Source organism: Schistocerca nitens, chromosome 4 (assembly GCF_023898315.1).
Source record: "Schistocerca nitens isolate TAMUIC-IGC-003100 chromosome 4, iqSchNite1.1, whole genome shotgun sequence".
NCBI classification, from domain to species: Eukaryota; Metazoa; Arthropoda; class Insecta; order Orthoptera; family Acrididae; genus Schistocerca; species Schistocerca nitens.
Window position 1 is genome coordinate 953,650,496 of NC_064617.1, and position 15,207 is coordinate 953,665,702.

Here is a 15,207-nt window from a genome sequence, read left to right on the forward strand (position 1 = left end):
TATACAATTTCACTTATAGCAAGGCAGTGTACATTGAAGGAAGTCGTATTAAACGTTTTACAATCGTAAGTTCTTAATAATTGTATTTTTATTGTAAATTTCTTTCGTTTCTTGTAAATTTAGCGTAGTTTTGTCCATGTTATTTTCCCGCCCTTGGCAACTGAATGGTCAGCGTGACGGATTGTCAATCCTTTGGGCCCGGGTTGGACTCGCGGCTGGGTCGTGGAATTTTCTCCTCCCAGGGACTGGGTGTTGCGCTGTCCTCATCTTCATCCTATCATCCTCATCGACTGCACGTCGCCGAAGTGGCGTCGAATTGAAAGACCGGCACCCGGCGAACGGTCTGCCCGACGAGGGGCCGTAGCCATAGGATTAATTAAATAAATTAATGATATGTAAATTCTGAATGGTTCAAATTCTTATAAGGCAATGGTACCGTATTAATGATTGTGATACTATTTAACGGCACTATGAGCAAAAACCATTTTTGGCATTTGCAGCAACCTTTGCCCTTACTTACGGTTAATTTCCGGGCGAACTATTCCACTTACTATTTAATATAATATACCAGATATTAAATTTTCAGCTCCCAGCCAACGACGCGGTCAAAACAGTTATTGCTGTTTTGTACCAAAAAATGCAGACTGGTCTACCTGCGAACTCTTTAGACGACGCAGACACGGGAACGTAGCGGAGGAGGTGAACCTAGAAAATTTAAGGGGACGGTCATCTTTATTTTGGCAGTGTCCTTTGCACTCTTGAGGTCATTGAACCAGTGTCCGTCTGAGTGGCGATTTTCACTTGCGCTCGCGAGAAAGAGATAGAATTTTTTTTAAGGTGGTCCTATACCTGGGTCCGTAGCTCGTGGTCTTGCGGTAGCGTTCTCGGTTCCAGAGCACGGGGTCCCGAGTTCCACTACCGGCGGGGTCGGGCATTTTCCCTGCCTCGAGATGAATGGGTGTTGTTGTGTCGTCTTCATAATCAATATTCATTCCCATTACGGTCGGAGGAAGGCAATAACAAACGACCCCCGCTAGTACAGTGCGGGTCTCCTGCATCGTCCCCTACGATCTCCCGAGTATGGAACCTCATCACCTATAACTGGACTTCGAATAATTTGCCACGATAGATTCTTCGATTTATAAAACGTCGCGGCTAGTTCAGACTTGTGATTTGCGTGTAAAGTGGGTTCGAAACACTGTTTCTGAACGCTGAAATTGCTCTTAGTTTCAATTTCGACTGTAACGAACTGTGGTGGTTTACTTCGGGTGATCTGCAATTAGAGGTTAGTGTCGTATGTCGCCTGGGTTCTAATACGTGCGAATTAGCTTGCAATTTATTTTTGTTTCAGAGAACAGCTGTGAACTGGATGAAAGATTTATCAGTTTTCATCAATTTATTAAAAATGTGTACAGCGAGTTTGCCTGCGTAATATTGCGGACGCGAGCCCGTTTTCCACGACATAGCTGAGTATATACTCGTCACCACTCTTCGAAGTTATATGAACAGTTTTAACTGTATTTAGTAAGAACTTAAGTAATGGTTGCGGATCGTCATTTCACGAAGTTTCCACCAAGTTAATATTTAGCAATAAATTAACTCTACGGTTAATAACACCAGGAGTAAATCACTTACTATTTATAATTATTAACGCGCCCGAGTAGGCTGAAGCAGATATCATCGTCCTCGAGGAGGACAACGAGAATCGCCTGTTTTATTTACAGCCTCCTCCCTCTCCCCATCCCCATTTTCTCGGCACCATCGCATTCTGCGACTACCATTCAGCAGTTTTTTCGCAATGTAACGCAGTTTATGTCACTACTGACACGAGTTACTGCCCGCCATCCATGTGGAGCACGTGTTAGTCTCACCGCGAACTTCTAGTAATGAGCCACCACAATTGATTTCATCATAGTGTACGGGCCTGAAGATGGCGTTGATGCAACGTCGAAACTAGTAGCCATGGGAATATAAAATCTTAAGTACAGCTGGAGGAGTTTCATTTTTAATAAAAAAAATATACCAGCTGTGTCCCACCTTCATCCAATTTAAATATGGATGTAAGAAAGTTTTTTGACGGTATTTGTTGTTGTTGTGATCATGATATCGAATGCTGGTTTGGTGCTGTTCTCCATGTTACTCTATCCTGTTCAACGCTCTTCATCTCTGCAATACTATTCTACCTACATTCATTTTAATCTACTTACCGTACTCAAGCCTTCATCTCCCTCTACAAATTTATCGCCAGAACTTCCCTTAGCTACTAAACTAACCATTTCTCCATGCCTGAGGACTGTTTCAATCAGATGGTATGAGATTTTCCCCATTTCAATACAGTACGTCTTCGTTAGTTGCATGATCTATCCCTCTGATTCTCAGCATTCTTCTGTAGCACCACATTTCGGAAAGCTCCGTTCTCTTCTTGCCGGAACTGTTCATCGTACATGCGTCACCCTCAAAAAAATCCTTCCGAGCACTTAACCCTCCGTTGCTCGCGCGGATGACACTCGTCATCCACATGACTATCCCGCTCAATTTTGTCTGACAGGGCAGGATTGAGATCGCGCCATTTTCAGTACCTTTCTGTTAACTCTCCAGCAGTTAGCCCAGATCATTGTTGGCTTTCAGTTTCGAAAGATACATTGTTTATGAAACATTATTATAGTCTGGAGGACACCAGTCATCCGCAAGAGCTCTGCTGCCACAATCTGAAATAAAGTAAGTCTGTATTACTTTATTGCTTTCCTAGATTCAATCGATCTTTCATGTGCGTAAATTTGGACTAGTTGAAACTGACTGCAGTTACCTTCCATGTTACCTAGTATTCTCTTTATTTTTAAATTGTGGAAGAAATGTCAAAAGCAAAAAAAAAAAAAAAAAAAAGAGCTGAGTGATGAAGATGCTCACAGTGATAGCGCTGAATCAGAGACTGAGGACTGTGTTCATGGAAGCGATCATGATTCAGGAACAGAACAAGAAGTGCCAGGGAATGATGACTATGAGTCAAAGGAAGAAGTAACCAAAGAAGATGCATTTATTTTAGGGAAAGATGAAATAACTAAACGGGGGAAAAATAAATATCCTACCACTGTTAGAAGCAGGTTTGTAATATTATTACGCATTTGCCTGGACCAAAACATCAAGCTCGTATAAAAAAGACGGAAATAGAAATTCTGAATATGTTCTTGGATGAAAACATAATAAGCATTATTGCAACAAGCACTAATATATCCATCAGTGAAGTTCATGGTAACTTCTCTAGGGAAAGATATGCTCAAGAAAGAGATGCGATAGAAATCAGAGCTTTCATCGGTTTGTTATATCTGTGTGGATCTTTGAGATGTTCTAGGAAGAGTATATCGAAATTGTGGAATAACTCAAAGGGAAACGGACTTGGATCATGTTATATATGCATAAGTGAAAACCGATTCAGATTTCTGTTGAGATGTCTTAGGTTTGATAATATCCATGATAGAGGTGTTCGCAGAGAGCCTGACAAGTCGGCTCCTATCAGAGAGGTACTTAAAGTATTCACGAACAATTTCCAAAAATATTGTTCACGTAGTGAATATCTCACTGATGACGAACAGGTTTTGGCATTTAGAGGAAACTGCCCATTGCATTCAGGCAATATATCCCTTGCAAACCAGCAAAGTATGGGTTAAAAGTGTTTGCTTTGGTTGATGTAAAAACAGCTTACACTTTGAATTTAGAACCGTACGTCGGTAAGCAACCAGAGGGGCCATGTAATGCCAGTGATTGAGCTGAAGATATTGTTCTTCGAGTGTTCGAACTGTTTCAAACTTTAGAATATACTATACTGTGTACGAATATTAAATGTATTATATTTAGAATTAATAAAAATCATAAAATCTTTCATAAAGACCGTTCAAAGTATACAAATAGACCGCTTGCTCTGTGAATGACGCCTGTCATCCATGCGAGTGACCATGTCACAAATTATCGTGCGAGTAACAGAGGGTTAAACCGACGAAGGGCATTCAATAAGTAATGTATCACTTTTGTTTCTGAAAGCAGGTTCGTTATTTATTCAGAATTCCAACACATCATATTATTTCCCGAACCTATGGCTATAAAACTCTATTTTTCAAGATAAGCTCCGCTAAATGCGACGGCGTTACACCAAATTGCTGGGATGGCCTGAATGGTGCCAGTCTACTGGTCGACGTCAGAGCTTACGTCTTGCTACGTCACTAGCATCCCCATTATCCACGAACTGCTTATCGCGGAATGCATCCTTCATTGGGCCAAAGAGATGGAAGTCGGAAGGTGCGAAATACGGGCAGTAGGGTGGATGAGCAAGAACAGTGCAGTGAAGTTTTCTGAGCTCCTCTCGGATGCGCAGACTTCTGATGGGCCTTGCGTCGTCGTCCAGATAGAGAAGTTCCCCTTTAATTTTTGTGGCGATGAACACTCTGAAGTCGTTTCTCCAATTTCGCGAGTGTAGCGCTACTGTGCGTGGACGGCCTGCACGCAGGAAATCGGACAGTTTGAGCGACCTTGTTGTCATGATGACGGATTCAGTGCCCGCCGACTCACCGTGGTTTTGTTCACTGCCAGGTCTCCATAGATTGCAAGCGCCTCTGAATATCTGTAATGCTCTGGTTTTCCACTGTAAGAAACTCACTGATAACTCTCTGCGTGGTAGGGTAGCCCACATTTTGTGGGCTACCTGTAGCGACGCCTTCTACAGGAGCTACGTGAAACTACAGGAACTGACGCGGGAATATTCCACGATGCTCAACAACAAATTTCGCATTTTTTCAACCGAAATCGGCAGAGACAAAAAGTGTTGCTTTATTTATTGAATACCCCTTGTGTAATCGATCTTGACAATAACTCTTTTTCAGAAACACATTTTTTTGTTTTTTTTTTGTTTTTTTGTTTTTGCTAGTTCATTACATCCCATTACCCATATTTTACTTTTCCTGATATTCATCTTATAATTACCTTTTAACACACTGTTCAATTCAGTGTAATGATCTTTCAAGTATTTCGTTGCCCCTGACAGAATTACGGTCCCATCGGCAAACCTTAAAACTTTTATGTCTCCTGTATGAACATTAATTCCATTTCCAGATTTATCATTTCAGATAAATAATGTTCATAATTTTTTTAGTGGGTAAAGAAATGTTGGAATTAAACGGAAAAGTGCTACTTCTTTCTGATTTTAGTTGAGTAACTCCTACGACATTTGTTATTCCACCGAGTGTGCCGAATGGAATGTGTGAAGAATCTTGTATGTGGAATTGTGAAAAAAGGAAAGTAGCTGTGGGCAGCTGGTGTTTGAAGTGGACTGTACTAGACTCATAAGCCCCTGGAGAGTCCGTGTGTCCACTGCGCCTTAACGGTCGCTTAGACGATGACCCTTGTCGCAGCCACGTCTCGGGTTTCGGCGCTAATGCCCCTTCGGCTGCCCCCCACCCCCTCCGTTGAGTCCACAGTATCAACTTCGTCCACTGGCTTGCTACAGATCTTGCCCGGAGTGCACGTGTTGCAGACTCAGCTTTCAGGGGATTTCTCCACAACAAGGAAAATGTACGTTTGTGCAAAAGTTAGCAAGAAATGCCCAGGATAACGAACTCAACACAAAATAAAGGCGCCACTTGAAAATATTTTAGCTTGACAATTATAGTCAACATCGTATCACGATTAGTAGTGTAAAATCAAAGTAGGCGTAAAAAAAAGGAGTAAGAATAATTGTTACAGGAACTGCTACGTGCATTGTCATAAACTGTAAAACACATGAGCAAGTAATACACACAGACCTTATTGTGACCCCAAAACTCTGTTAGAACCGTTAAATTCCACATTTTTAACAGATTGAAACATTTATTAACAAGTAGTCAACCATAATTTTTAAATTAAAACAACATATTTCTATTTTGATTACTGGTCGTGTGGATATAAATTAAAATTTTATTCATCAACGCTTTACACCTGATGGTTACACACAAAAAAATATACACATAAATAATACTATTCAAAAATATTTTCTTTTCATATAGACGTTCCGCATTTATGAGCCAAATTTTAATTTACTGTGAAATTGCCATTTTCATGTGATTAATATTTGGTAATTAAGATTTGTAATCGGTAATACATACAAAACAGAAATAAAAGTAAAATATTTATTTTATCAAGATTCGACTGAGAGCCTGTATAATCAGCTGGCTTTAATGCTACTTACAGAACTACTGACACCTGTGTTAATACTTTACAAAACGCTAATACATCTGCTAATATTTAAAGAATTTCTTCTTCTTTTTGAAAACTGGATCGTACTGCTTTAAGTAAATGATATCCAGCCGATGAGATTAAAGTTTTGTAAATGCAGTCGAAATCTGTTATGACGACGTCATTTCGCGGGAAATACGTAAGAGGAAGCAATATATTGGTTGACTCTTCTAGTAACTCTTTTTTTAAGTCATCAGTCTTCGATTTGCTTCGAAGCGCCCACCATGAATCCCTATTCTGTACGAACCTTTTGATCTCAGAGTAGCACTTGCAACCTATGTTCTCGGTTATTTGTGGATGTACTCCAATCTCTGTGTTCATCTACAATTTTTAACCTCTGCAGCTCCCTCTAGTACCATGGAAGCTATTCATTGAAGTCTTAACTTCTTCTTGTAAGTTTTTCCATATATTCCTTTCCTCACCCATTCTGCGGAGGACCTCCTCATTCCTTATCATTCCACCTAATTTTCAACATTCTTCTGTATCACCAAACCTCAAATGATCCGATTCTCTTCTATTCCGGTTTTCCCCCAGTCCATGTTTCATTATCATACAGTGCTAGGCTCCAAACATACATTCTCGGAAATACCCCATTCAAATGAAGGGTAATGTTTGATGCTAGTAGACTTCTCTTGCCCAGGAATGCCCTGTTTGCCAGTGCTAGTCTGCTTTTTATGTCATTTGTGGATTATTTTGCTGCCTAGGTAGCAGAATTCCTTAACTTCATCTGTCTTGTGATCATCAATCCTGATGTTTAGTTTCTCCCTGTTCTCATTTCTGCCACTGCTCATTACTTTAGTCTTTCTTCGATTTACACTCAGTCCGTATTCTGTTGTGATTAGACTGTTCACCCCAGTCTGCAGGTTCAGTAGTTCTTTCACTCAGGTTAACAATGTCACCAGCGAATCTTGCCACTATATCCATTGACTTTGATTTTCAGTACCACTCTTGAACCTTTCTTTTATTTCCGTCGTTGGTTCTTCAGTGTGTTCGTTGAACAGTAGGGGCGAAAGACTACATCTCCGTCTTACACGCTTTTTAATTAGAGCACTTCGTAGTAAGATCTTCTGGGAACGTACGCTGTAGAAATTTTAGCATTTGCGCTTTTAAGTGAACCTGTAACGTACTGCTCTTCTTTGGATCTTCTCTATTTTCTGTATTAGTCTCATCTGGTGCGGATCCGATACCGACGAGCAGCATTCAAATACTGGTCACCGTCACGAATGATGAGGATCATGATGAAATGACGAGAACATCATGAGCACCCCGTCTCCAGGCAGATAAAATCCCCAACCCGTCAGGGAATCGAACCCGGGACCCTGTGATCGAGACGTAGCAACGCCAGCTGCTAGACCACGATTTGCCTCGCTGATGCTTTTTTACGCCAGGGAGTGCTGCCACACTGATACAAACAGTCATCACCCGTTTTTCTAACGTATGGTGAACACAGTGGTGTAAAATGTGTTCATATCCTTCGGCATTAAGAGTTTTCAGGAGTGCAAGAAGAGGAAATCACCCTAACCAAGAGAAACCCCTCTATACCATAACAACACATCCTCTGCATTTCACTGATGGTCCGTAACGTTCTCCAGGCCTTCACCAAATCCAAACCCCTTCCATCACATTGCTACAGGGTACAGCGCGATTCATCGCTCCAAATCACTTGTCCATTGGCGTCCCTCTTTACGGAACACCTACAGTCGGTTAGCACTCACTACAGAAAAGTGTGTCTCATGAGCAGTTGCTCGCTCACTGTACACCATTATTTTTAACTCGATACGCACAGTCATTGTTCTAGTTCGACTGTTGGTAGCACTTTTAAACTCGCCAGTTTTAATGCAATGTTTTACAACCACCCTCCGTAAATTTCGACTGTCCCTCTCCGTCAGTACATAAGTTCAGCCTGGTCTTGGTATAGCTGTGGATGATCCGTCGCGTTGCCACTTCACAATCATCGGTTTTGGACTTACTCCTTCTCTACTGGCAACACGGTACTCCCCATTACACAGTTCACATAATATGCAAAAAACTGGTGATTTCTCAAACTGGGGAACAATCAAGAATGGGGTGCCGCAAGGTTTGGTCTTGGGTCCTCTGCTGTTCTTAATATATATTAATGAGTTGCCATTCTATATTCACGAAGATGCAAAGCTGGTACTTTTTGCCGATGATACAAGTATAACTATCACACCCGACAGACAAGAATTAACTGGTGAAATTGTAAATGATGTTTTTCAGAAAATCATTAAGTGGTACTCTGCAAATGGGCTCTCATTAAACTTTGATAAAACACAGTATATACAGTTCCACACAGAAAATGGAATGACCCCATTCATAAATATAGACTTCGATCAGAAATCGGTAGCTAAGGTAGAATATTCAAAATTTCTAGGTGTATGCAGTGATGAGGGGTTGAACTGGAAAAAACACACTGAGGATCTGCTGAAACGTTTGAGTTCAGCTACTAATGCTTTTAGGGTCATTGCAAATTTTGGCGATATACATCTGAGTAAATTAGCTTACCACGCCTATTTTCATTCTCTGCTTTCGTATGGCATCATATTCTGGGGTAACTTATCATTGAGTAAAAGAGTGTTCATTGCACAAAAGCGTGTAATCAGAATAATTGCTGGAGCTCAACCAAGATCATCCTGCAAACACTTATTTAAAGAGCTAGAAATCTTCACCGTAGCCTCACAAAATATATATTTAGTTATGAAATTTGTTATTAACAATCCGAACGAATTCAAAAGTAATAGCAGTGTACATGGCTACAACACTAGGGGAAAGGATGATTATCACTACTCAAGGTTAAATCTAACTTTGGCTCAGAAGGGGGTAAATTATGCTGCCACAAAGGTCTTTGGTCACTTACCTAACAGCATCTAAAGTCTGACAGATAGCCATATAGCATTTAAAAGGAAATTAAAAGAATTTCTTAATGGAAACTTCTTCTACTCATTAGATGAATTTTTGGATATAGTAAGTGGGTAATTCCCCAACCTCCGAAAAAAAAATAATAATATTGAATGTCATGTAATATTTTGTCTAATTTAATATCTAGTATAGACACCTTTATTAACCTGACAAGTTCCAAATCATTACGAAGTGTCGTATTCATGATCTATGGAACAAGTACTAATCTAATCTAATCTAATCTAATCTTTCTACTGGGGGTCTAGTTGTGAATTCCGCATTACGTAGGGGTCTAGGGACAGTTTTGATTAGATTGCTGACCAACGCCTCAAACGGTAGATGAAGCATACGCTTACAATGGAACCATGAGACAGATGTTGATGAGTGTTCGTTATATTCTAGAAGTACTTGCCGTGAGCACATGGCTACCGGCTTTTCGTGAGACGGCCCCTGTGTCAGAGAAAATCGATATTCACGTTTCATGCGTTTAACCTGTACCTGTAAAGGTAATATTTCTTGTCCAGCAATTAAATACAATGTAAGTTGAATAACAAGGAAACAATAGATTTCTACTTCACATAATTAGCTATGCACAACAATACAGCTCACGAGATATTCACTTCTAAACACATACTACACCTTCACTGCAGAAGCCAGGGAAATCTCACAAGTGCAGAACCACGTGCAAACTGCTCAAAACTCTCCAAGTATTTCCCATGACCATCCACCGTGCCTTCCTGTCCAGCACTCCCCGTGTCCTGTGTGCTCCCCAAGTTCCTCTCCCACTTCCATACAGTCTCCTCATTGAGTTCGGTAGTCGCCTACCATAGCAACGAGCGTTGTGATTGGTTAAATCGCTCCCGCCATGTCTCCAAGCCAACACACACTCACAAACATATTGGAACACATACTAAATACTGGATTTACATTTAAATAACTTGAAATTAAATAAATATTCCTACACCTTAACCATAAAGAAGATCTAACACACATTATTAAATACATGAACAAATTAAAGAAACATATATCAAATGAATACAAACAGATGACCAATTGTCTATATCGGATATATTCAAAGACATAGACAATTATTCCATTTAATTGTGTAACTGTGGAGTTTTTATGGCCTTTCACGATCAACAGTAATCGCCCACATTGACCTCCAATAACTCATGTACTATTGAAGTTAAATGCCTGTAATTCAAACAAAATTTAGGTTTACACTAACAGCTTTCTAAAGACACGTCGATCGACAAAATCGGATGAACCGTTTAGATTTTGGAAATTCGTTTTTGAGTGTTACTTGAATAATTTATAGTCGGATACTAAACTTTAAGCTTACAAAGATATTGAAAATCTGATTACACCATCAGAATCGTCGTGCAAATAATGGTAATTACAGCAAGGAAAAAGGAATAAAAGTGAGATAGCGTTAATACTTTCACCCTTTTTTACCTCCTCTGCATTACTGCAGGTGACGTGTCACTGAGCACATTTGTACTGTGCATGCAGTAGACGTGAGGTGCCTAGTTGTTTCCACTGCCCTGTGTGGAATACATAAGTTCTTGTACACTTCACTAACCTGCTGTCTTAGTGATGATGATGCCGTCCCCAGCGCAGAAAACAGCACGCAGGTCGTGGATTCTTTCTCTTGAGGCTGAAATCAACTTCGCAAGGAACTGCTGCTACGAATAAACTATAACTCATTTGGGATGCCACTCGCGTTTTTATTGATATAGACACGAGAAACTATTCTTGATCACAACGTATTGACATATCTTTCCACAGTCATTATATCTGGCTAAAATAACATGACATACATCCTGCCACAGACAACATGTCTACTGAAACCGTCAGAACTGGAGAATAAAATTACATGAATCAAATACTACTATTACAGACAACATATCTGTACCTAGCGACGGTCGGAAATGTAGTAAATAAAATTGCATGAAACAAATACTGCTATAACAGACAACATGTCTGTCTACTGGGGCCGGCCGAAGTGGCCGTGCGGTTAAAGGCGCTGCAGTCTGGAACCGCAAGACCGCTACGGTCGCAGGTTCGAATCCTGCCTCGGGCATGGATGTTTGTGATGTCCTTAGGTTAGTTAGGTTTAACTAGTTCTAAGTTCTAGGGGACTAATGACCTCAGCAGTTGAGTCCCATAGTGCTCAGAGCCATTTCAACCATTTGTCTACTGGAATGGTCAGAACTGGAGAGCCGCACTGCCAGAGACACTTCGCGCGCCAAGCCAGCAAGGCGTGACCCGAACGCCACCGAAGTGCATCGGCAGTAATATCGTCAGTCTTTTGTTTTAGTGATACTTTGATTTTAATTACTTTGAAATGACTGATTGATAGCTGGCTGTTGAGACATGATTATTTAAAAAATGAAGTAATTTGGACGACAGGTTTAATTAATAATAGCAACTAAAGTTTAACGTTTTGGCGCCCTACCGCCGAACACAGCAGCCAGTCACAGAGCAGAAGCATCATGCAGGCGGTCTTCCTCACAGGAATGGTACCGAATCTAACATCTGTCACCGGTACCTCATCCCACATTGCGTCATCTCCATGCCTCTCGCATCTCCACTACCCTGGGAATAGCTTCCTGGAGCCCAACATGATAGCTGAATAAGCCAGAAATATTACATAATGTACTTGTTTCTGTTTAAGGTATTATAATTCTTTTGGCTCTTATTAATTTCTACATGAACTATGAAATGTCTGCCATTATGGTTTCACAAAGTCCGCCATCTTTGGCACTCCCGACATACAAATTTCCTTTATCAACACAAAGCACAGTCCTCGACACGGCGTCAACATGGAATCCTCAGCCAAGCGGTCGGCCTGGACCATGCACTGGGGCTACCCCTCTTGCTCCGGCTAATGTTCGGCACCACACGGTTGCATAAGAGGCCCGGATTGCCGAGCGGCCCATGCGGCCACGCCAACTACGAACTTAGAATATTTTCAGGGCGCCCGTTATCTCACAACAGCTACTCATGTCAAAAAAAAATGGTTCAAATGGCTCTGAGCACTATGGGACTCAACTGCTGAGGTCATTAGTCCCCTAGAACTTAGAACTAGTTAAACCTAACTAACCTAAGGACATCACAAACATCCATGCCCGAGGCAGGATTCGAACCTGCGACCGTAGCGGTCTTGCGGTTCCAGACTGCAGCGCCTTTAACCGCACGGCCACTTCGGCCGGCGCTACTCATGTCATTTTTCTTCTTCAGTTTCATTACGCACAGTGTCATTAAACAGCATGTCCTCGCACATAAACACAAAAGTAATCATCTGCACTTTTTATATCGAGTATGTCATCAATACTAATGAAACCGGCTGTCAGTACCAATCGATCTACAACAGACCCCTTTCCGAAGAAGGAGCGACAACCGCGCAGGCCAGGAAAAAGGTCTGAACAAGGTCTGTCATTACTTTACAGCACTGTATATTATAGCCGCTTCGGGAATGATATTCATTTACGTTTTCTTGTTTATGCAAGAATCACTTGGAAAATTTGGGCGACTTTTTCGAAAGAGAGTTGACTAGTATGCTCCCAGATTAGAAAATGTAATTGTGACCTGCAAGAACTCACAGAATTTTACCAAATAATTTTTAAAAAGTGTTATTCTTCTGTATGTGGGATAGTAAAAATTTATGTGTGTTATTGATTCATGGGGAGGACAGGCAGATCAAATACATATCTTTGTAGATAAAAGACAAGTATGCGCCTGCAATGTAAAAACCATACCACCTAACTGTGAAGCATTTTGCCAGTGATGTTCATTTTTCCACGCAGGTTAAAATTTTGACGAAAATAATGCAAAATTCTCCTGACTTGTTAAAGACACAGAGGAATCGCTTCAAGGGAAGATTCCATTAAAACACGTATTTCATTCTGCAGCATTTTGGTGCTCCTGCTTTCACAGGACTGATAAAATACTTGTGCTCCGCATGGAAGTTGATCGAAGAGAGCAATATTTTAGAATCCAGACGAACTCTGCTTTTCCGATTCGCTTCTGAAAAATCCTTGTACCTGGAAAGCAGTAGCTTTCACTAAAGAAACCTGATGCCCGACTAATTTGCGTTTATTTCGCTTCTGTGACATAACCTATCTGGAAATCTGCACCAGTATAAAGTGTGATATCACGTAAGATTTTTCTGTGATCTATACTGTAACAAATGGAATACACATTTGAAAAAAGTTTGTTGTAATAATTGTTTTATTACTGGAACTACTATGGCGAAAGTGACTACTTTCGAATAATACTGCATGACGCATCCTACGTGCTGATATTCTGTGTGATGAAAGTGAAAAAAAAAGTACAATGCTCGGATATGTACCCATATCGGCAGTGAACCTTAGCCGCTCCGCTACACTCGATTGCTCGAAACAGTGCTCATGTTACAGTATAGGTAGTAAGCATACAATTCCATCATCGATTCTTCTTGGAAACTGGGGGCCATTGCATGAAGCCACTATCCATGTATTCAGGACAGGGCCCCATGGAACATACCTAAGACTCGTCAAAATCAGTGATTAACATGTCTACTGGGCCAGTTGTGAATGTGTATACCTAGTGAACACGACAGAACTTTATAAGTGGTTCAGCGATATTTTTGACTATTTTGGTGTAAGGGTCAGGTAGTCTTCGTTACAGACTAATAGCGTTCTGTTCTTCTTTCGATCATTTAACTCTGTATCTATACCCTCCGCAGAAGAAAATCGCAAGGTGTGAGGTCTGATGACCTGGGAGTCCAAACCCAATGAAGAAGATCCAACGTTATGGCTTGATCTTGTTTAAATGTTGCATGAGAATAGTCAACCACCTCCATAGTTTCGGAGATATTCGTTTCTACATCTACATGATTACTCTGCAACTCACATTTAAGTGCTTGGCAGAGGCTTCATCGAACCACAATCATACTATCTCCCTACCATTCCACTCGCGAACAGCGCGCGGGAAAAACGAACACCTAAACCTTTCTGTTCGAGTTCTGATTTCTCTTATTTTATTTTGATGATCATTCCTACCTCTGTAGGTTGGGCTCAACAAAATATTTTCGCATTCGGAACAGAAAGTTGGTGACTGATATTTCGTAAATAGATCTCGCCACGACGAAAAACGTCTTTGCTTTAATGACTTCCATCTCAACTCGCGTATCATATCTGCCACACTCACTCCCCTACTACGTGATAATACAAAACGAGCTGCCCTTTTTTGCACCCTTTCGATGTCCTCCGTCAATCCCACCTGGTAAGGATCCCACACCGCGCAGCAATATTCTAACAGAGGACGAACGAGTGTAGTGTAAGCTGTCTCTTTAGTGGACTTGTTGCATCTTTTAAGTGACCTGCCAATGAAACGAAACCTTTGGCTCGCCTTCCCCACAATATTTTCTATGTGGTCTTTCCAACTGAAGTTGTTCGTAATTTTTACACCCAGGTACTTATTTGAATTGACAGCCTTGAGAATTGTACTATTTATCGAGTAATCGAATTCCAACGGATTTCTTTTGGAACTCATGTGGATCACCTAACATTTTTCGTTATTTAGCGTCAACTGCCACCTGCCACAACATACAACAATCTTTTCTAAATCGCTTTGCAACTGATACTGGTCTTGGGATGACCTTACTAGACGGTAAATTACAGCATCATCTGCGAACAACCTAAGAGAACTGCTCAGGTTGTCATCCAGGTCATTTATATAGATCAGGAACAGCCGAGGTCCCAGGACGCTTCCCTGGTGAACACCTGATATCACTTCAGTTTTACTGGATGATTTGCCATCTATTACTACGAACTGCGACCTTCCTGACGGGAAATCACGAATGCAGTCGCACAACGGAGACGATACCCCATTGGCCCGCAGCTTGATTAGAAGTTGCTTGTGAGGAACGGTGTCAAAAGCTTTCCGGAAATCTAGAAATACGGAATCAACTTGAGATCCCCTGTCAATAGTGGCCATTACTTCGTGCGAATAAAGAGCAAGCTGCGTTGCACAAGAACGATGTTTTCT